The 20,472-nt window shown below is 47.3% G+C and overlaps 1 protein-coding gene, 1 long non-coding RNA gene and 1 other non-coding gene across 3 annotated transcripts in view; 2 read left to right on the plus strand and 1 right to left on the minus strand.

The window, feature by feature from the left end:
• LOC135398953 (glycine receptor subunit alpha-2-like) overlaps positions 1-20,472 on the plus strand; it is a 239,377-nt gene that overhangs the window by 170,144 nt on the left and 48,761 nt on the right. The gene's annotated exons all lie outside the window — the stretch shown is intronic.
• Positions 1-20,472, minus strand: part of LOC135398954 (uncharacterized) — a 77,898-nt gene that overhangs the window by 4,199 nt on the left and 53,227 nt on the right. The gene's annotated exons all lie outside the window — the stretch shown is intronic.
• Positions 19,104-19,176, plus strand: Trnaa-ggc (transfer RNA alanine (anticodon GGC)). The gene has a single exon. It is a non-coding gene; the product is annotated as a tRNA-Ala (tRNA).

Genomic DNA, 20,472 nt, shown 5'->3' on the forward strand with positions numbered 1-20,472 from the left:
CAGAAGTAGACTGTATGTGTGCTTTGCAAGTTCGAACTTCGTTTGGTTACTGTCTATTCAAGGAACGAAACGTCCTGTACGCACGGTGAATATATGAGTCAAACATTTGAGTTTATACGTTGCATCAATAAATATGTATTTCGCCTATCAAAAATGTCTTAGTTGTTTTGGAGTAACGGGCGCCAGGTTTGAAAACCAGTACAAGTCAATGGCAGCCAGGGCCGGCCGAAAGCCGAGCCAAACTGAGAGGTTGCTGATTGGTTGGCTGCTAGGCATCACGACGCATTTTCATTGGTCGTATGTCCAGTGTTGCCTGAATTATCTCAAACTATGGGCTCTATGGGGAGCTGTGGGCGCCTGGCACAGCGTCACAAGGTAACCGCAGCCGGCATTTCTATTCCGGGCATCCCATATGACGTTTCGCCATCCATTAACATTCGCTCGAGAAAGCATTTGAAACGATGAGGGTTTTCGCTACCTCTACCTCGGGTCATTATAAAGAGGGAGGTTCATTACCGCAGCGCTGCCTCAAATATCTCGTGGCACAGTCACAAAGAAAAGAGGAGAAAGATAAGAGAAAGATAAGTTCAAGGGGGGGAAAGAAAGAAGCGAAACTCGGAAATGAATACCCGGGGGCGTCCAAACTCCCATTTTAATTTATTTTTAAAGTTATACGCTTTTGTACGTGCCGTCTTCACCGCTTCCGGTTTTACAGCAGACACGTTCTTCGCCATCCCCTCTGCTGATTGATGCAGTTATCGCTTCTGATATGAGGAGAGAAGAGGGTCGTATACGCCTTTTTGTGGCAACTCAGATTGCCACAAAAAGGCGTACGCCTCCCGTTTTCAACAAATCGGGATAGCGAAAGGCTGGTTCCGAGCGTCCTTAGTCGCGGAAGGACCGGAAGTCTTCGTGGCACCGGAAGTTGTGGCGGGGGCTCGTTTATGTTTACCCGAGAATGTCATGTGTAGGGCCCACAGGCGTCGACAGCAATGTAGGTCCGTCCATAACAGCTGTGGAGAGGGGAAGGGAGAATGAGAGGGAGAAGGAAGAGATTACAATGGCACGGAAACGAGTGCGAGCACCCGAACATCAGGGTCAGAAGATGACCCTATAAAGTCATTGCATTTAAAACGCCTTCGCAGGAATGCCGAAACGCGTTCTCTCTGTCACGCAAACGCCGTTTGAATAACGGAGTGTTTTCGTATTCGCGGCAATGATATTTACAGCCCGGGAATAGGTGAGGGCAGAACCTTCGACAAACGAAGAAAGATACGAGCGAGTCATCGTTGAGGAAAACTCGTTGGCTATACACTCTTAGGAATGAACTTCACCGCATAGCACGCTCCTAGCCAACCATAACCTCGAATGATATCATTTTCTTCCCTGATTTGCTGAAAACGGGAGGCGTACGCCTTTTTTGTGACAATTATGAACAGCATAAGTGTCACAAACTAGGCTCCGCCCCACATTTTCAACAAATCAGGGACGAGAACGTTGTCATTCGGAATGTTGGTTGGCTACGAGCGTGCTATGTGGTAAAACTCATTTTTAAGAGTGTAACATGGAAATAGCGCGCCGTCATCGTGCCACAGGCTTCTGTCAATTGCCGCAGACGATTTCTAACACGACTGCGGCTGTATAAATGGCTACCTGTCCTCCTGTTGTCATGGCTACAGACGCCAAAGACGCGGTTGTGCTCTCTTAGAAAAAGGGGAGGAGCAGTTACACTTTTTAGGAGGCAATAGTTGCCAACATACGTTGTGCGTAAAATGTTGCAAAGTTCTACCTGCTACCTCACTCTCAAAACAGAACTTCACCGCATAGCTCGTTGTGCGCAACCCATTGTCACAATCAGACTTGTGCCCGTTACCAAAAAATAGGAACTAAATAACGTTATCCGTTACTTGCTAGCTTGCGGCTCGTTACTTCAGAAAAAAGTAAATACGTTACTCGTTACCAACATACAAAAGTAACGAGTTCTCGTTACTCACAGGTAACGAGTTACGTTTACGTTACCGCCGCATAGTTAAAGGAGCCAACAAACATGCCGTGACTTGCCTTCAACTCATGATTAATGAGAAAGAGAACTTCACAAGAAGCTGATACTCGAAATTTACATAAGTGATCTTCGTTCTCTTTCGTGTGAAGACATCTGCTGCCGAAGTAGGGGTGATCGGAGGTTATGAAAACACAAGAAAAGACACCGGTTTTCGTGCTACCGATCACTAACGGTTCCCAAGAACAGACGAGGGGCTGCGTCATAATTTAGGGCGTTCAGAAGCTTACGAAAGACAAGAAAAGGCTAGAAGTCGAAACGCGTTTTTTTGTAGCCATGGCGCAGTTGGTGCCCATTCTTGGGAAGGAGTGATGGTCGGAGATTACGGAAACAAGAGAACAGACAAGGCCATTCGTTTAAGAGGATTCAGCACGTCAACAACACATCTAGCGAGGGACTGCAATAATACTTTGAGTCACACGTGGTCGTGGGTCACGCAGGTCCACGCATTGCGCCACGCGGAGTGCTGAAATGTGCTCCCCCGCGCTGAAGAAAAGGAACGAGTAACGTCAGTAACGAGTTACCAGGTTTTGTAACTGATTCCATTACTATTGCCATTTTTGAAAAAGTAACTGAATTGTTACTTCGTTACCAAAAAAAAGTAACCGTTACCACGTAACGAGTTACTTGTAACGAGTTAGGCAAAACTATGCCACGAATGATGGGGTTAACGCTTCTGATTCGGTGAGCGAGGGGGGTGTACGCTTTTCTGTAGCAATTTGGATATATAATAACTGCTTTTGCCACCCTTTTACACCCTTTATCAGAGGCTATGTTGACTTACACTCTTAAAAATGAACTTCACCACATAGCACGCTCCTATCCAACCATCATCCCGAATGACAACTTTCTCGCCCTACACTCTTAAAAATGAACTTCACCGCATAGCACGCTCCTAGCCAACCATAATCTCGAATGATATCGTTATCTGCCCTGATTTGTTGAAAACGGTAGGCGTACGCCTTTTTTGTGACAATTATGAACAGCATAAGTGGACAGCATAATTTTAGAGTGGACACTCTTAGAAATGAACTTTACTGCATAGCACGCTCCTAGCCGAGGAGTAAAAGACTACCAATGCAATCTTCTCGTGTGCAATGCAGGCGAAGCGAAAGACCGCGGCTAAGAATGTTACAATCAGACACTCAAGGAAGTGGATCCCGAGGGTCACACGTGTCGGAAACTTCGTTTTTGCTTGCAAGCTGGAAAGTGTGGGCTACGAAACCATGGCAACGCGAGTACCTACGTTAATATAAGACATAAAGAGGATGAAATAGGTTGATGGTCGTCTTGTGCTGCACGTTGTCGTTATACGTACAAAGCCAAATGTACGCCGTAAATAAATCTATTTGTAAAACGTACTGCATATACGGTGCAAACGTTGACGACGAAGCTTTGTTTGGTTGAGCGGGATGGATTAAAGGACGATGAAAACGAGAATATAAAGTTTCAGTCAAATACATTTCAAGCATGCGCACAAACGACAAAGACAGAAAAAGGTTAGCAACAGCGATATCTGAATAGAATATGTATTTCGCTTGTCTACGAAATGTTCACAATATGACAAAGCCTGACCGAACACACGACCATAACCATGGGCCCGTGACAGCCTCCGACACTGCTGAAAAATCTCGGACTTGTATGCCACACGGCCGCCATCTTTTAGAAATAAAACGATGTCATTTCACTTCCACAGTCCAAGTATACAGGAAATACGAGGAACGTGCTATAATTGCATCAACTTGTAGCTAGCCAACTAGGAGAATTAGACTATGTATAGATGAGGCCAGTTAGCCGTACATGTCCGTTGTGAAGAGATATCACACATATCACATCCGATATCTATCACATTATATAGCTGCCTCGAACTTCGTGTAGTTTTCCTTTCTCTTTTTTCATATTCATTTTTGTTTTTGTTTTTTCGTTTAGTAACAGCTGCTGACATTTTTGGTCGATGTCCTGATTTTATTGCATTGCCCGTTATACTTGTTAAGTTCTTGTAGCGTAATATTGTGTGTGTGTGTGTGTGTGTGGGTGGGTGAGTGGGTGGGTGGGTGGGTGTGGGTATCACGTGAGGTGTGATGATGCAAGTGGCGGGAGTGGAAAGCACAAGACGCCATGCCTTTCGCTAGGATGGCCCCGCAGAGGAAGGTTCTTAGTGAAGATTCTTGTCTTGTATACTTGCAATGCGAAGTCGTTCAGAAAAGATTGCAAAGATTCCTAAACATCTGAACAGGGTTCGAAATGCAATGCATTTGTAAGAGATAATCTCGAAATATTAACATATTATACGCTAAGAACTCAGAGAAAGAACCGTGTGAAGTTCTGCCCACAATTCGTAGCGACACAGCTGTCGCTGTATTTCAGCTGCGAGTACCAAAGTGTGCGTACCTACTCGGAATTTTTTTTTTCCTTTGATTTTCTCGTTAGACTCCTCTGCAGATGGTGTGGTGCTCACATCTCTAACGACACGGATGCATTTTCCGACCGAAGTTCCACCACCATCAATATCGTACCTCATTAGTGTGCGCTCCATACTGTGCGAGATTGATAGCGCGTTTTCTGATCCGAATCTATGACGAGCACTTTTTTTTTTATTCCGTATCCAACTCGTATTTGCCCATGTGGCAAATGTTCCCAGCTCATTAGCGTTAATCATTTCCGAGATTCAGAAAAATTATTAGTCTTTGTCGAGGAAGCCTGTTGTTGAGGACGACTTTTGCAACATCCCATCTTCTGCTTTGTGACATCAATCTCGCTTTTATTTCTAGTGAAGGAAGGAAAGGTCAAGCTCGCTTTACTCAGCTCTACACTCTTAAAAATGAACTTCACCGCATAGCACGCTCCTAGCCAACCATAATCTCGAATGATATCGTTATTTGCCCTGATTTGTTGAAAACGGGAGGCAGGCGTACGGCTTTTTTGTGACACATAATTGTCACAAAAAAGGCGTACGCCTACCGTTTTCAACAAATCAGGGCAGATAACGATATCATTCGAGATTATGGTTGGCTAGGAGCGTGCTATGCGGTGAAGTTCATTTTTAAGAGTGTACCTGCAGCTCTAATATATTTGTTTTATTTTAAATATGTTTTGTCAGGCACAAAATGGGAAGACGGCGTGGCCCCGCTGGTCATTGACGGCCGCCTAAGCAGCACAACATCCTAGCCCAATATTGGACCGATATTGGCATTACTGGCCCAAATATTGGTCCAATCTTGGTCCAATATAGGGCTGGCATTGCCAATATTAGCCCAAATATTGGTCCAATCTTGGTCCAATATAGGGCCGGCATTGCCAATATTGGTCCAATATTGGGCTGGCATTGCCAATATTGGCCCAATATTCGTCCAATCTTTGTCTAATATAGGGCCGGAATTGCCAATATTGGCCCAATATTCGTCCAACCTTGGTCCAATATAGGGCCGGCATTGCCAGTATTGGTCCAATATTGGGTCAAGATGTGTTGCTTCGGCGGTGATGACAAAGTGGCGGTCCAGATGACGTCCCCATTTGGCCAGGACAGATGTTGATGAATAAAGGAACGGAACAGCAGGCGTGCTACCAAATGCAAGATAGACGGTTATTAAGACTAAGTTGGTAAATGGCCGAATTAAAGAGTTTATAGATGTTAATGCGTCCACGCTGGCCGATGAACTCCCGTGGTCTTTCTCGCGCCCATCGCTTTTGCGGATGGGCGATGCCACGATGAAGCCGACGATTGGTCGGTGGCAGTGATGATGATGCTGCTACCATTCACAGTTGTTAGAATTTTTTGTTTTAAAGTAAAATATTTTTGTTCAACACTTTTCTCGTTTACGTTTTTGCGTAGCGTCGTTTAGTAGTCCTGAAGTTAGTCCCAAAATTAGTCCTCGGCTTGAAATCGTGAAACTGAAACATCCAGAGAAAATGAAAAGATCCAGTAGCCGTAAGAGACTGGGACGTTGGACGTTAAATACAATTGTGTCGCTAATTTTGTTGTTGTATGTTCCCTTTAGTAATGACGTCAAGTTCAATAGCAGAAGCTAATTAGACGTTCGATTCTACCGACGAGCGTAACAAGGAGCCGAGAGATCCACATAGAATCGTCCCGCCGGGACGCCGGTAACCTCATTTCACTCCAACTCTAGATTGGATTGAAGAATACGTCGAAACGCTACCTTTGAACGCATTCTTCGATCTAAACTTACCTTGAAAAACTTAGTTACGGTGCCGTTCTATTTGTATTTGATCCTCCTTTACGTTTGCGTTTCTTATTTTCTGCGAATTTGGGAACCTTTCAGCAGGAAAGCACAAGACTGCTCTTGTGCGAACGTCAACAGCGCAGAACTTTTCAATACCAGTTTCGTTAAAGTCTTGTGAACAAACTCCCAGGCAATGTCCATTCAATTGAGCGCACGCCTGTAACGAACGTTCTTCAATATTGGGATGGACAAACTCGGCATGGTCTCTCATAGCACAGCGGCATGCTGTAGCTCACATGTTCGGGGCGTTTTTATTATGTTTATTACGAGCGGAGCGGCATTGCTGAACTGGCTCCCAAAACTTACTCAAAAGTGTGGGTTTGAAATATGGAGCAACTCCGACGGAAGTTAGTTCCCCACTGAATTCAAGCCAGCTATCTAAAAAATCTATTTTAACGATCGTTATGTCGTAAATGGAGCATCCATTAATGCGCGCCTGCCTGCGCCTGCGCCCTACTGCGTGCCTGTTTTTCTTCTCTGCCTTTTTCCTTCTTTCTTTTTGTTTATTTTGAGTTTCCTTCTTGATATTCTTTTTTCTTTATTTCTCTTTTTCGGAATAGCAAGCTGGCAATAGCCTGGCTGACATTTCCTTTTTCGTTTTTACTTTTTTCTTTCACTTAAAACTTATTAAACATATCCCCCCCACACACACACACACACTAATGAATATTTGAGCGTAAACATTTTAAATTAAAGGGCGGTCTCGTACAGATCGGGTGATTCGGAAACTTAAGTGAAGTTATAATGACGCTGAACATCGATGAACAAGCATAAAACGCTCTTCGAGAAATTTGCAAACACAGCAGTAACACACGTTACCATTAGATTGTTTGTTTGTTTTTGTTCTTCTCTTTTTTTTTTTTTTTTTTTCAAATACAGTCACTGAATGGAACAGATTACTTCAACACACGATCAACAACCAGGCCTCAACATTTCCGTGACCAGTTACATCATCATTGTACTGCATCGGTATAGTAACTATGTACATTTGTCCACATCACCCCCGGCATTGGGGTAGCGTATCGCCCCTGGCGATGAAACTCATCATCTCAAAATAAAGTTGTGTTCGTTGTACCTTTGGTACAATTCAAACGTTTGCTTTGTATTTGCACACACTTCGATTAGTAGTTGCCTGTAGATTCATTACTCAACTATCTGGACACATCACTCTCACAAAATCACGAGAAAGTCACGTTGACGTTTTCTTTTTTTTTTTTTTGAAAGAAGACGAGTCTTTCACTGAAATTTGTGCGCGCCTTTGCGCCCTTGTTAACGTCGTACGATATCAGTTGGATGCTAACAACAACGAAAACGACAACAACAACAATATATGATGACGATGAGATGGGGTGTTTCACCGCGGTGGAGCTGTACCCAACGAAAAGGAACCGTATTCACCTCTGAGACTTTCCGCCAATTAAAACGAAGCAAAGTCGTCCAAAGCCTTCGTCCGGCGTTCGCCATGCTGAAAACTATGAAGCTACATATTCAGACTACGCACACTCGAAATTATGACGCAAACTCATAAAATTAATTTTAAAAATTATATAAAAATTAAATAAACATAAACAAACAAATTAAATAAAGGTAAACGGGCTTAGTCGTGTCCGGGATATTTTACATGAAAACGTCACCATCTCCGATTCCTTTGCGGGATTTTAGTATCTTCGTCGTATCTTCGTAGTATCATCGTAGTATCATCGTAGTATCATCGTAGTATCATCGTAGTATCATCGTAGTATCATCGTAGTATCATCGTAGTATCATCGGGATATCTTCGGGATATCTTCGGGATATCTTCGGGATATCTTCGGGATACCTTCGGGATATCTTCGGGATATCTTCGGGATATCTTCGGGATATCTTCGGGATATCTTCGGGATATCTTCGGGATATCTTCAGTGTCGGTTTCTGTATTTTGTTTATGTGATCTACAGGACTTGACTCCCCTCTTCGTATACGCTTCCGGGGTTTTAGTGAAAGAAATACAAGTATTTATTCATTTATTTTGCCAGCGCTGCGAATTTAGGCTTCGAACCACTACATAAATCCCCAGATAAGATTCCTAACCTTCCTTCACGGTCAGCAACGTGCTGTCGGAGGAGGAGATGGACGACGCGCCTCGGTGCAGAAGCCCAGGAGCTCCTGTCACCCAAGGTATCGACACGAACGGGGGGCCCTGTGTGACTCACCGCAGTTCTCCGGCCGGAAGGCAACCGGTGAAGCGTCTGCGGCAAGAAGATGAGAATTCTGAGGACCCATTGGAGAAGCTATCCTCAGAGGACACCGAAATAGTCGAGGAAATAGTCGAGGATGACGATCCTCGCCCTTTTGAGGTCGTGACGTATAAGAAGAATCGTCCCACTGGTATACCCATTATTTTCAAGCCTGCAGTCCTTGGTCGCTCTCTACGGGAGGTCAACCCAAACCAAATCGCTGGCGACATCGTGAAACGAAGCCAAGAGAAGGTTTTGTCGCATCGCCTTACTAAAGATGGGGCGCTTGTGATCAACGTTGCGTCCGAGGGTTCAGCGAAGAGCCTATTGGGTCTTACGGTAATTGCTGGGATCGAAGTGGAAGCCTCCGTCCCGCCATCGTATCTGAGAACAATGGGGCGGATTGACAACGTCCCCAAGTGGTACACCGAAGACCAGCTTATAGAATATCTTCATCCGTATGGAGTGACACATGTTAAGCGTGAAGTTGTGTTTTCGCGTGAGGAAGATGGTTCTTCCAAGAAATACTCCAAGGCAAGCGTGATTCTAACCTTTGCAGAGGGACATCCACTCCCACAGGACGTACCCTTGGGATTTACCAGTCATCCGGTACAGGAGTACATCGCTCCACCAGTACAGTGCTACAACTGTCAGCGTTTTGGTCATTATGCTCGGGACTGCCGAGGCGGTCAACACTGCAAGATATGTTCTGGACCGCACGACTTCAAAGAATGCACATCCAAGAGAGAACCAAGGTGCGCCAACTGTGGAGGACCCCACACAGCCACATACGGGGCATGCAGAGTGGCAAAAGCCGCATACGCTAATAGGACGCAGAAGGCAACGAGTGCTGCAGTTCGAGCTGTCAAGTGTGCAAATCCCGATTTCGTCCGGTTAGTTGAAAACCCTACGCCCATGCCTCGAACCAAATGCAACCAGACACGTCAGAATCATGCTCAGGCACCTGGTTCTGGCAAAAAGAAAAGTTACGCCTCTGTTGCCGATGGAAGCAGCAGGGAAAGTTGCGAGAAACATCCGATGTCTCCAAGCGCTGGTCACAGCCAGCAAGTGGCTCCGACGAGTAGCACTGCGTCGCCCCATCGACCTCGGCAGCGGCTCTCCACCAAAGCAAGCGCCCCGATAAATTTCGACGCAGTTGTTTCTTTACTCTTTGTTGCTCTGCGAGCTATTCTGCGTTCTCTGCCTTCAGCATCAGCGAATCTACCAGAAGTGCAGGCGTTGCTGTCTCTGGAGCCATTGTTCGACTTTCATTCCTCCGCGGCTCTCCTGTACGCCGGCGATGGAAAGTGAATATAAAAGGACTACCATTTTTCAGTGGAACTGTAATGGGCTAAGCTCTAAGTTGGGCGATTTCCGGAACTTCGTGTATCGGCATCGGTTTCCGATCCTTGCGCTCAGTGAACCTAACGTTAACCCGACGTTCAGACTGTCGAACTATGTCCTGTACAGTTCCCAACGAGTTTCCGGTGTAAGTCGGGCTATGTTAGCAGTCCGAAAGGACGTACCATCAGGAAACTTGAAAGTGTCCAGTGACGAGCATTTCGAACATGTACAGTGTTGTGTATTGATGAATAACCGACGGGTGACTGTCGCCAGTGTATACATCTCCCCGAGCGTCCGTATATCCGAAGACCAGGTTAGAGGTTTTTTTATGGACCTTCCCGTACCCTTCATCGTATGTGGCGACTTTAACGCCCACAGCGTTGTCTGGGGAAGCGCCCGGTCTGACGGGCGAGGGCAGATCGTCGAACGGTGCTTAGAGGAAGTCAGGGCCATATGTGTTAACGATGGATCACCCACCTTCTATAGAGGCCCAAGGTACAAGAGCTGTCTCGATGTCACCTTCTGTTCTGAGGACCAAGCGCAGCACCTACATTGGGCAACTAACTTGGAGTCCATGGGGAGCGATCATGTACCAGTGCTTATTTCACATTCGTTAATGGCTACCCGAAGCCACAGAGTGCGGGTCACAGATTGGAAGCTATTTGAAATAGAAGCGGATGCCACTGTCCAGCGTGCTGCCAACATCGCAGCCTTTGAGGCCCAGATATCTGCTACGGTGGACAAAGTGACAATCCTCACTTCAGCCCCAAGAGCACACCAGTCTGTGGACGTTGAGTACCAACGTCTACGGGCAATTCGACGCCGTGCCGAGCGCCGTTTCCGTAGAACTGGCCGTATCGAAGACTACAAAGAGGCCTGTAAGGTTAAAGTCATTATCCGCAGACATCTGGGGAAGCTTTCCTCCAAACGGTGGAAATCTTTCTGTGAAACATTAAACCCACATGCCACTACAGGACACATGTGGCGAATTGTGAAAGGCTTAGGAGCACCGGTGAGTCAGCTTTTTCCATTCCGCGCTCTTACCGTGCATCATGGTACGTCAGAAACAGCTGCTGGAGAAGAATTTTGCGCGTTACTCCTAAAACCATCGACAGCGTCCCTAACTTCTGGGTACCAGGTGTCAACGCAAGAGGCACTTTGCGCTGTCGACTTAAACCAAAATGCTGAAGATACTGCGATGGATCTTGACTTCACCCCTCAGGAGCTGGAAACAGCCATTCAAGCGTGCAATCGCCGGTCGTCCCCGGGCCCGGATGGTGTATCGTACCAAATGATAATGCATCTTGGCCATGTGGCTCGGAATGTATTGCTTCGGTTGATGAATGACCAATGGCAAAAGGGAACTATCCCTGAGGGCTGGAAGGTATCGCGAGCAATACCTATTCTGAAGCCGGGGAAAGCGCCAAGTCAAATAGACTCGTTTCGCCCAATAAGCTTGACAAGTTGCTTGTGCAAGATTATGGAACGTATTATCTTATCTCGGATTGAGTGGTATTTGGAATCTCGCAATCGTCTGCCGAAAGAGATGGCGGGGTTCCGAAGAGGAAGGTGTACAATGGATTGCGTACTGGACCTAGTATCAACAGTTGAACAGGAGCGATTGGGTGGACGATTGACTGCAGCTGTGTTCCTTGACATCAAAAGGGCGTATGACACTGCAAGTCACCCTCATGTTCTGCATGGCCTCTACTCCCTCGGCATAAGGGGGCGAGCGCTGAGGTGGATTGCTAACTATTTAAGTGGCCGGGCGGTGTTCATGCGTACCAGCACCGGGGATACACAGAAACACTCAGTGACCGCAGGAGTGCCGCAGGGAGCAGTACTCAGTCCCATGCTTTTTAATGCCCTACTGGCGACACTCCCGTCCCTGTTACCACGAGGTGTACGTCTGAGTATGTATGCCGATGACTTATGTCTGTGGTCGTCCGGGAAACAGTGGCCAGCGCTTCGTACACGTCTTCAGGAGGCACTAGACAAAGTTACCATCTTCTTGTCTCAACGGGGCATGGATGTGTCGTTAGAGAAAACAGTAGTGATGGCGTTCACGAGGAAACGTTTACCGAACTTTCAGCTTCAAGTCAATGGTCAACAACTCCGAAGAGTAACACATCACAGGTTCCTTGGGGTCATCGTGGACAGAGCTCTGTCCTGGTCAGCCGAAGTTCAGCGCATAAAGGAGAAAGCTACATCCGTCGTTAATGTCATGCGCTACATCGCAGGCAGTCGATGGGGAGCGTCTCCGACGGCTATGCTCGGTCTACATCATTCACTAATTCGTCAGATGTTGGCGTACTCCCTGCCACTTCTACAAGGTCTGTGTCCCACCTCAGAATCTATCCTCGAGAGTGTGGTTGCAAGGAGCCTAAAAGTGTGCTTGGGGGTTCATCGGTCAGCTTCTAACCAGCTCACAGTTGCAGAAGCGAAAGAACCTCCGGTCCCAGCTCTAAGAGTTCAGGAATCACTTCGTCACTTCATCCGACTGTCAACGCGTCATCGTCGGCACCACCTTGTTGAAGCAATTAATAAGAGAGATAATTCCACTTTTCACCAGGCCATTCTGCCATACCGAGGCATCTCACCATCATATAAACGCATTCCAGCATCGCCTTTGCCATGGTGGAGTGTTGTGCCTCTCAGAGTCAATGCAGAAGTTCCAGGCCTTTCGTCGAAGAAGTCCTCAACCCCTTGCATGCAGCGACAGCTGAGCTTAGAATTGATCCAACGTCTGGATGATCGCACGGCGGTATATACGGATGGCTCCACAATATCTACAGGATCCGCCTGTGCCTTCGTTGTACCAGCGTCGAATACTGCGCGCAGTGCCCGACTATCGCATCGTACTTCGTCGACAGCAGCAGAGCTATACGCTCTTCTTCTAGCCATAGAGCATATCTCGTGCGCGCCTTCCCAGGGAAAATGGGTGATTTTCTGTGATTCTAAAGCCGCTTTACAGACCCTTATGACACCGGGTACACACCACCTCACAGCTCCTGTACTGAATGACATACTAGCAGCGCACCAAAAAGCAGTGATCGCTGGCCATGACGTGATTTTCCGGTGGATACCTGGCCACTGTGGGATCACCGGACATGATGCGGCCGATCACAACGCCGGGAAAGCACATGGAAATAGTACATTCCGCAGTGTTTACTTCACGAAGGTGGACGCCAAGAGTGCCTTAAAGTCTCTGAGCCATAAGCTGTCAAAAGATCAATGGTTTTGTGGCGAGGCTGGATCTTCCCTTCTGCACCGGGTTGACCCCGAACTAGCTCTGGTCCTCCCAACATCCATGCCACGGCAGATTACGTCATTGTTTCACAGGCTCCGGCTCAATGTACCATACAGTGCAAGACTCCTGTACAGGCTTGGGAAGGCGGACTCTCCTAACTGTCCAATCTGTGGCTCAATCGAAGACGTCGAACATATTATAGTTACGTGCCCAAGATACTCTGAGTGTCGTGACAGACTTGTAGCCGCGTTAGGCCGGGTTGACAATCGACCCTTCGGAGTGCAGAAGGTGCTGGGCCCATGGCCAATGAGCACTCAACTGCCAGCTTTGCGAGCCGTTACACAGTTTTTAAGGGACACCAAGCTGTTAGATGGGCTATGACCTGTCTGTGGCGTTCGTCGCCGCTTCGCGACATCTCCAGTGGGTGATGGTGGAGGTGTCTGGAATTCCTTTCCTTAGGTGATCTGGGGTAGCCGGCCCTCGTGATGAGGGCTACAATCCCCATTTTTTTCTTTCTTTCAATCAATCAATCATTTATTCATTTATTCATTTTATTCACTAGTCATTTATTATTAGAGGGATAGGAGGCTCGCTGTACGCGCCGCTGGTCGAATTTGTCTCCACCACTAATCTTTTTCGGTGCTCCCGTCGCACTCTGGATTGCTCGGTGCTGGACTTTCGGGGCTTTTGGGTTCCTCCCGAGGCGCCCTCTCTTCTGATTTTTGTTTTCTTCGACTCTGATCATATTTTAGTTTCGTATATGCCGACATCCTGGCAAAATTTTGATACTTCAACTTGGCAAATTTATAGAATTTTGGTTATTGTCGGTGAAGCCGATAGAACATCTCAAGCGTATAGCTTCACGCGTTCGCGAGATAGACTGCGCGCAACGTACGCGTACCCTTATATTTCCGCCTCTCTCGCACGCGCCCGCCACACCCAGAGATTGCGACAGCCGCCGCAATGACCTTGTTAGCAAAAATTTTACGCACGTCAGCTATCTGGGTTTAGCCGGTCGGTTGCTATCGGTTTACTAGTCACCGAGATATCGCGTCATGAAATTCGGCATCATTTCGTTGCATCATAAATTTTGACCTCAGGCTACCAAACCGAACAGACGTTTTCACGTCAAAAAGAAAAAAAAAAGTACGAGGAAGAGCGTTCAACTCCCTTTCTGCGCCGAAATACATAGCTTCGGACACAGCAGTAGAGCCAGTAGAGCTCCAGCATTCGACAGCTCAAGCCATTCTCACAGCCATGGTCACCGAACAGCAACAAGAATTGGCAACGTTTTGTGAGTACGCATTTAGCAGCGAAATAAGAGCGGAACGTACATTGCTTATAACAGAGCAATGCTCGTCGACTATAGAGTCAGTTATTTCGAACTTTGGCAGAACACTCCCGACATCTAATTTACCGTAACCCATCACGCCCATGCGGCAATGCCATACGTCGATGCATGACCTAAAACTAGTGATGCAAAACTGTCGATAGTCGTATATGAAAACTATCGATAGCACTTTCGATAGTTTGGCATCGCTACCTAAAACCGAACAGGGTGTGGCGAAAGTCGTTTTACAATAGCTTTTACACTCTTAAAAATGAACTTCACCGCACAGCACGCTGCTAGCCAACCATCATCTCGAATGATATCGTTATCTGCCCTGATTTGTTGAAAACGGGAGGCGTACGCCTTTTCTGTGACACTTATGCTGTTCATAATTGTCACAAAAAGGCGACCACCCCTCTTTTACAACAAATCAAGGCAGATAACGATATCATTCGAGATGATGGTTGGCTAGGAGCGTGCTATGTGGTGAAGTTCATTTCTAAGAGTGTAGACTATCGATAGCACTTTCGATAGTTTGGCATCGCTACCTAAAACCGAACAGGGTGTGGCGAAAGTCGTTCATTTGGAGAAGTTCGTTAACAGGAAAGTCAAACAGTGGTCTCCGGATGTTATCATGGTCAACATGAGGGCGAGGAAGGCAGTCTCTGTCTGACCGAGCAACATCAGCGTTTCTTCGTCTACCACTTGTTTGTTCGTCTTTACGACTTAATCAAAGTGCTTAGGAAGCGATTGAGAAACCCGCATGGTGTGATGTACCACGCAGTCCAGTCAGCGAAAGGGGGGAAAAGCTGACAAGATGGCTGTGTGCCCAGACGCAGGATTTTACATTATGGAGAAGAAAAAAAAACGTCCTAGGAAGGAGGGCACATGTCGAAGAAAAGAAAAAAATGCGTCCTTGGACAACTTCCGTACCCACACGCTTAAAAATGAACTTCACCGCATAGCACGAAACTATAGCCAACCGTCATATCGGATGATATCGTTTGCCCTGATTCGTTGGAAACGGGAGGCGTACGCCTTTTCTGTGACACTTATGCTGTTCATAATTGCCACAAAAAAAGGCGTACGCATCCAGTTTTCAGCAAATCAGGGCAGACAACGACATCATTCGAGATGATGGTTAGGTAGGAGCGTGCTATGCGGTGAAGTTCAGTTCTAAGAGTGCATGCTTGTATGGGTGAACTGCGGGAAAACCTCGGACAGCAAAGCAGTGGTGGAATTCGACCTCATCACCTCCCCGACTTCAAATATGGGAAACTGTGCCGACATTCGCCTTACAGCGTCCGAGCTAATACAGCAAGAACACCCACACAGCACAACCGCGTGCCATGATTTGAACCCGAATCACATCCCAGTCTCGTAGCGGTCACGCTCACTATAGGCGGGAGCATAGGTGGGCATTTTCCTGCGGCCTCACTCATCCTCACCTCACGAAGCAGACTTCATTGGCCTCACTCACCCTCACCAAATTTTCCTCACCAGTAACTAAACCTCAGTCGCCCTCACCCTCACATTCCATTTTAAATTTTGCCTTCACAAACCTCACCTCAGGGCATCGGGATCCCGAAAGACCTCACCATCCTCATCCTCACATGCCTTCACCTCATGAGGCTATTCACAACCCTTATGGCCTCATGTATCTTCTCATGAGGGTTCTCATCCTCACGTGTCCTCACCTCATGAGAGCCCTCATGTCCTCACTGCGCCTCGCGTACTTTCGCCTAGTGAGGACCCACATGGCCTCACGAGTCCTCATCCTCACTTGCCCTCACCTCATGAGGGCCCTCATGGCCTCACGTACCTTCTTCTCATGAGGACCCTCTGGCCTCACGACCCCTCATCCTCACGAGCGGTCGCCTCGTGAATACCCTCATGGCCTGGCGTGTCTTGAAGTCACTCCAGAAGATGTGTGTTCGATCCCTACAGCTGGCTAACCTTTTCAGTGATTTTCATCTTTCATCGTTGATTTCTTAGGCAATTTGAGGCTTTGTTATCTGTCCCTTCTATGTTGCTCCAGCCTCAGAACATCAGTTTCTCTCTTGTTCAACAGGCACATGAGCCTCAAAAGAACTTTCCGTCATGTTCACATGACACGTCGGCGTTGAACTACTGTGTTGGTAGTTGGTACTAATGATACTACGAGGCATTAAACTGTTTATAGGGTTTCGTGCTGTGCTTGGATAAATTTGGTAACAGTTGTTACTGTCAAAGTGAGGTTGAACGTTAGTGTTTGGCATCAGCAAAGAGGAGCCCGAACCCATCACCTCATCCGTGAGGCCCCTCATGGCCCCAACCGTGAGATCCCTCACGAAATGCCTAACGGCCTCATCACTGAGGTCCCTCACGAAAGGCCTCACGGCCTCATCCGTCAGGTTCCTCACAAAGGGCCTCACGGCCTCATCCGTCAGGTTCCTCACAAAGGGCCTCACGGCCTCATCCGTGAGTCTCCTCACGGAATACGTTGTACCCTCACGTATTGATGGCCTCACGACGACTGGCCTCATAAGGAACAATGTCTCACGACTGTCCTCGTGAGGAACGTTCAGCGTAGTCTGGCCTCACTCGCCCTCACCTCATCGTCGTGAGGTGAGGGTGAGGCGTCTTCATGAGTGAGGACGCCCAGCCATGAGCGGGAGTAGTCGTATACAGTGCACGCAATACGAAATAAAGCGTGCGAACTACGTCTGCCGTTTTACGTCAGTTGCTGCAGAACACAAATACAAAACGCAGAGCCGCCATTTTGTACACTGCACAGATTGTTGAGACATCTTTGAACACACGCTTCACTTCACACAGGGGCGCCCCTGTCAATACGCGCTGCAACGCTTCAAAACCGATTCCGCCGGCGAAATTCGCCGGCGAGCCCGCAAGATAAACGATCCCGCACACTTGTGCTGACCCTCACATCGTCTGATACCCTGTTGTTCTCAATCCCCCTTCTTTATTCCTTCAGAATCCCGGAAGTTTGGCTTCCTTCATCCCTATATCTGCGAGGAGAGGCAAAGTGTTCTTTCGACTAGCAAGCCCCATACATCAAAAGATCCATACGTCTCTCCGAGTAGCATGTCTTTTCCTTCTTTTTTTTTTTTTTTTTTTCATTCAATTGAGGGGAACGTTCAGTGTTCCGATGCCCACAATACCCAGACATCTTAGCTTTTTAATACTGCTTTCATCTCCTTAGATTTATGCCCGGATATCGAACGTCAGGAGTGTTTTGTATCGACCGAGCAAATAGCTGTTCAGCAACCAGCGCACAAAATCGCCTGGCGGTCACAACAATCCGAGATAAAACTGCTGCTTCCCGAGGCAAAAAAAAAAAGTAGGTGCAGCGCAGCCTTCTGCCTCAGACTTGCATCGTGTCGTGTAATACTGTCGATTCCATTGCAAGCGTTTTCACTGCCTCTTCAATTTGTACCCTGAGAGCGAAATGGAACGCCCCCGTATCTCTTAGTATACGTCAGCAGCCATCGACGCCTCGGGCTATTCTTCTAGGCAGTTCTTCCGAACTTTCTAAAGCGTCAAGCCCCTATACTTTTGGGGAAGTGGACGCGTCTTTGTGATACCCAAGGAGTTCTGGTAGCGAGGAAAAATGTGACGTTGTCGTGGAAAGGTGACTGGTATCCATCACGGCCAACTTTAAGGCACACTCTTAAAAATTGAGAGGGGGAGGGGGGGTAATGGCAGGATCGGCTCGCCGTTGTTGGCCTCACAGAAGTGGTCGTCTTCGCGACTATAGCAAAAAAAAAAAAAAAAGAAGAAGAGGAAGATGGATGGAGGATAGAGAATGAAGGGTGGAAATGCGTAGAGGGTGCATGAGTTCGTCGGGGAGAGCAAAGTGTTAGAGGGGTCGTTGCTCTTACAAATGAACTTCACCGCATAGCACGCTCATAGCCAACCATCATCCTGAATGACGTCGTTCTTCCCCGATTTGTTGAAAACGGGAGGCGTACGCCTTTTTGCGACACTTATGCGTAATGTACATGCTGAAGGCGAACCATTCCACAGAATGAGAAGTTTATCAATCTTGATTTGTGGAGAAAGCGCTGGGCGTACGCCTTTTCGTGACAATTAACATAGGCGTCACAAAAAGCCGTACGCCTGCCGTTTTCGCCGAATCAGGGGAGAGAACGAACGGGAGGTGGAGCCTATTTTGTGCCATTATGCACGGCACAGAATAGGCTCCGCCTCCCGTTTTCAACAAATCAGGGACGAGAACGTCGTCATTCAGGATGATGGTTGGCTAGGAGCATGCTATGTGGTGAAGTTCATTTCTAAGAGTGTGGCAAAAGGCCTGGCGTCCTGTGCTTTCCACTCCCGCCATCTGCATCACCACACCTCACGTGATGCCCAACGTTGTATCACGCCACCTTCACAGCGCGCTTCTCCCGTGACTCACCGTGCCGCGATATCTGGAACACACGGCGTACGCAAGCTATGAAAGATGAAAGTCACTGAAAAGGCTAGCCAGCTGTAGGACTCGAACCCACATCTTCTGGATTGCCGGTCCAGGGCTCTACCAATTGAGCTAAGCTAACGCGCCTCCACAGTGACTTCCAAGGGTGCGTCATCTGAAGGGACAAACCAGCCACTTCACCAGTCCCTTCAGATGACGCAGCCTTGGAAGTCACTGTGGAGGCATGCTAGCTTAGCTCAATTGGTAGAGCCCTGGACCGGCAATCCAGAAGATGTGGGTTCGAGTCCTACAGCTGGCTAGCCTTTTCAGTGACTTTCATCTTTCATCGTTACTTTCTAAGGCAAATTGAGGCTTTGTATGTATTTGTCTTTTCTATATTGTTCCAGCCTCAGAACATCAGTTCTTTCACGTACGCAAGCTATCCGTTGCTTAACTTCGATGCTTAACATATACAGCTGTCACTGTAAAAAAAAGAAAGAAAAAGGAAGTTGCAACAGCACAATGTTCCAGAAGAAACAGCATATTTCCTCGCCGCCACGCACGTCACCCACCTTCCACGGGCCTATATAACCTCCCGCGCCCCGACAAACTCGTAGCGCAACGTCATGTTAGCGTAGACACCCGAGCGGCCGATCTCCAGCGGACCGACCGCTAATCTCCGCGGACAGAAGTGTTTCCATTTCGCTCTCCGCACAGCACACGATGGATGAAGAAATGCGATTGGGCCGGCGCGTGTCTATATATGTGGTGAGCGTGAGGAAAGAAAAAGAACGGGTATTATAAGGGAGTAACCATTGATGGAACGAGGTATCACGGGAGGGATTATGAGTGATGGCTGCGTCGAAATTGAGTTAATACCTTGATGTAATATGCGTCTTTCTCAGCGTACTCCACCGGTCAAGATTTACGTTCGAATGATAGACGATGAAGTGGAAGCGCTGAGCTTTTCCGTCAACAAATTTACTGGCTGAGAGCCGTGCAACAGTTCGACGACAAACAAGCCGTGACTGCGGACCTTTTGGTTGCACTTTTGGTCGGTACTTTGGAGGGACTGTTTTACCAGGTACCCTCTCACATTCCCGCTCTGTACTTTGCTTTGTACACATATATATAAAAAAATAAAATCCATAGACACGGACGTCTTAAAGAGCGCGCATATGTAGGGCACGTCAAATAGAACTTGCATTTGAAAGCACATCAAATAGTATCATGTATACAGCCATCAATACATAATGTGTGCGTGTGAGCCGCCGTGCCGGATCATCCGTGGCATTGACGTGACATAAGACCACGTGACCTATGACGTGGCACTAACACGTGCTCCCACCACGTGATCCCCAATCTGTAGCGATGAAATTGTGTATCCACCACAGTAGCAATGCGGGAAAAAAAAATAAAGCGTTTGACGAACCATTAAAATGCTTTCAATAAAAGTTAAATACGATTTCAAATTAACTCCGCCAAAAATTCACCGTCACCGATGGCCCTATAAATCTACCGCATTTACACGCGTTTGGAACAATGGCCATATATACATACTTTTTTTTTTGTACTGCAAGGAACAAGAACAATGGCCATATATACATACTCTTTT

This window comes from Ornithodoros turicata, chromosome 6 (assembly GCF_037126465.1).
Source record: "Ornithodoros turicata isolate Travis chromosome 6, ASM3712646v1, whole genome shotgun sequence".
In the NCBI taxonomy this organism is placed as follows: Eukaryota; Metazoa; Arthropoda; class Arachnida; order Ixodida; family Argasidae; genus Ornithodoros; species Ornithodoros turicata.